Source organism: Aplysia californica, unplaced genomic scaffold (genome assembly GCF_000002075.1).
Source record: "Aplysia californica isolate F4 #8 unplaced genomic scaffold, AplCal3.0 scaffold00992, whole genome shotgun sequence".
In the NCBI taxonomy this organism is placed as follows: domain Eukaryota; kingdom Metazoa; phylum Mollusca; class Gastropoda; order Aplysiida; family Aplysiidae; genus Aplysia; species Aplysia californica.
This window is the reverse complement of record NW_004798262.1, coordinates 173,763-177,018: the sequence shown is the minus strand read 5'-3', so window position 1 is coordinate 177,018 and position 3,256 is coordinate 173,763.

Genomic DNA, 3,256 nt, shown 5'->3' with positions numbered 1-3,256 from the left:
ACCTCCCCTCCCTACCCCCGCTCACCTCCCTACCCCCACTCACCTCCCTACCTCCCCTCCCTACCCCACGCCCTACCCCCACTCACCTCCCTACCTCCACTTTCGACCCCTACTCATCTCCCTACCCTCACCCCGATCGCTCTGTCCCTAGGCTTTCTGAGTATCACTCCCCTTCCTCATCCCATTCTCAGTCTGTCGCTCATGGCAAGTGCCACGGTCAATGAGTCAGTGCCTCGCCTTTCCATTGTCCCCAGCGACCTAGGCTGATTGGTACTGGTAATATTTTGGCCGGATATACCCTGATCTTGCACTAATCGCTTTAAAACTCGTTACAGTGGAACTCGGATTCAACGAGCTCGGATTCAACGAGTACTCGGATTCAACGAGATGAGATAGATTTCTTGGGGGGGGGGGGGGTTTCTTTAAAAATCAATTTTAAAAATAACCCGGATTCAACGAGCACTTAATTAAATCAGCGAGCTCGGATTCAACGAGGTTGCTTCCAGTGTGAACTGCCCCCGCAGACGTGGCTTCGCTCATTTTTCTCCCACAACGAACTTTATCTATTCCCGGAAACCATCCATTGCACCTGCATCGTGAACCATTATTCAATTAGCCGATTGCATGCGACCAATCAGCGTCCTTTTTTCAAACCAACACATGCGTTGTTGGCACGCTAACATGTCTACTCTGGCGTGTGTCGGGGTCGGATAGGCGGCCAGCACACGTGTTACTGTTTGTACGTGTCGGGGGGGCGGGGGCACTAGCGGTCCGGGCGTTGAACGTCGCTGATACAAACGCGTCACAGTCTTTTTCCCCGTCAGCAACTGATCTTTATATTACAATGATAAGCTAGTCTTGACGTAGATCTACGTAATGAATTGTGCGCTGGTCTGTGGAATCAAAAGTTACCGTATGCTAGGCTCAGCACAGCAACACAACTTTGTGGTAAACAATCGAGATGACACGGGCGTGTGCATTTGAACGAATCGGTCTTTTTTTTTTGACACTGTATATGTTTTTTAAACTGGAAAAGCATGACCCTTCTCATTTACAAGCAAAAATCGAGGGAAATGTGATGGTCCAAAATAATATGTTTTTTAGCGGAATAAAAGCAATGGTTCAATCTCGCGGTCAACGTCGAATAATTAATGGAATAAATATTCGTTGTTGTTCAAAACTAGCATTGCCGACATCTGGGACCTTTCTCCAGGCGTACACGCATAGTTTAGTAGGGCGTCAATGTAATAAAGATGGGCAAGGGACCACCAAAAAAAACACCCTAGAATCATTGCTCATTTTACAGATTTAAACGTCCCTATCAACGCTCTGAGGTTATTTAGCGGGCGGTTGGAAGGTGCCTCTGGTAAGTCCTACTTCATTACTTTCCCTCCGTTGTTTCTGTCTGTTTGTCTTACCTTTTTCCCGCCCGGCGCAAAGTCTTCTTTCATCTCTGGTCTGTTTTCTCACATAATACTCGCAGAACACAATTAATGACATGCAAACACTAGACATCAAACAAAACCAATACTATAATAACATAGTATCGATCGAATCAGTTTTGAGAATTTCGATTTAAAAAATCAATTTAATTTCAACCATAGGAATCAGTCGAAAAGAACACAATTTCTTCAGTCAAAGACAAACACAATCTGACTCCAAATCAATTTAATTTCAAACGGTAAGGGTGACGACAGAAACTTGGCAGCCAGAATAAGGAGGGGGGCTGAGGTTATTTTCATATTATATAAAGAAACAAATATAGACAAAATGTGTGTTTATTTGAGTGTTGATATGATGCTCACAGTTTACTTTTGTACGGTATGTTCTGTACAGTAAAGTTGAGTAACAATGACAATGACAATGACACGATGGACAAGTAAATTCTAAAGGCTAAGTAAAATGCAAATACGAAAAAAAAGATGGTTACAAAAATAGATTAATTTTTCTTAAATTAAAAATAGATGTATTATAATATAACGCTTTACTTAGTACCGGGGAGGGAATCTGATACATGTACCTATTTTGGAAGTTCAATGTGAGGATTCTTCAGACAACAATCTTTAATTAGAAGCTCAACCTAACGATTTTTTTAAAAATGTGGCAGGACGTGGTGAAAACAGGCGCTCGTCAGTTTTAGGGCATGTGGAGTTATTGGTATTATCTTAAAGGCTGTTCAGTTGTCTTTCTAATGGTGAACAAAATCCCAATCTATCTTTCAAAGAAGTTAAGATATTTGAGATTGAAGAAGGTGGGGTCGACTAGTTTCAAAAGTAGAATAAGCGAGAAAATGACAGTCAAAGTTTGGTTATTTTCATAGCTTGATAGTCCATGAACACTGAAAACTTACATTTTTGTGCCTTTAATCAACGTTTTTCATACTAATGTGTTCTTAATTGGATAACTATGGTGTTAAGCAAAAAAAAAATTCTACAAAAATTGGCAAACTGATAGAAAATTGCCAGTTTCTTCAATTTCATTATTGTGACAAGCGCCTGATTTCACCACGCTGCCTCACAAATTACCCCGTGGAAGCTCAATAGAATATTTCTTCAGAAAGTCTTTTAGAAGATCAGTGGCGTGATTCTTTGAGACATATCATCCTAGATACTAGACTAGATCTACATGTAAATCGAATAATTTTTGTAATTATATTTTGGAAGCTCAGTTGTGATTTTTTTATTCCGAAAAATTTTTAAGATACTCAAATAATTCTTTAGATTATGTTCTACAAGCTGACTCGAATGATTCTTCCAAAATTCTCTGATACGTATGATCTTGAAAATAGCTTTTGGATGCATAAATGAATAATTCTTCCGAAAATCTTTAAGGAGCTGATTCGTATGGTCTGGAAAATAACTTTTGGAGGCATAAATGAATTATTCTTCTTAAAATCTTTATGTAGCCCAATCGTTGATTCTTCAGAAAATATTTCAAATGTAATTTGAATGATTTTCATTTCTTCAGAAAATGTTAAGGTTGCTCAGTCGAATATTGTATTTTTAATCTGTTGGAAGTTCTGAGGAAAAGTACGTTGTAAACAACACAAGATGATTCGAAGCTTACAAAAACGTCCCATTCATTCAGAAATAAAGCAAAGCATCAAAATGTCTCTGTGACGGACAGTGGCGGCAGCACTGCTGTGTAGATTTTTTTTCAATGTGTTTCTTTGCTTGTTTTTGTTTTTGTTTTTGTTTTGTTTCTTTCGTTGTTGTTTTCCTTTTCTTCTTTTTTTTTCTTTTTTGTTGTTTGTTTG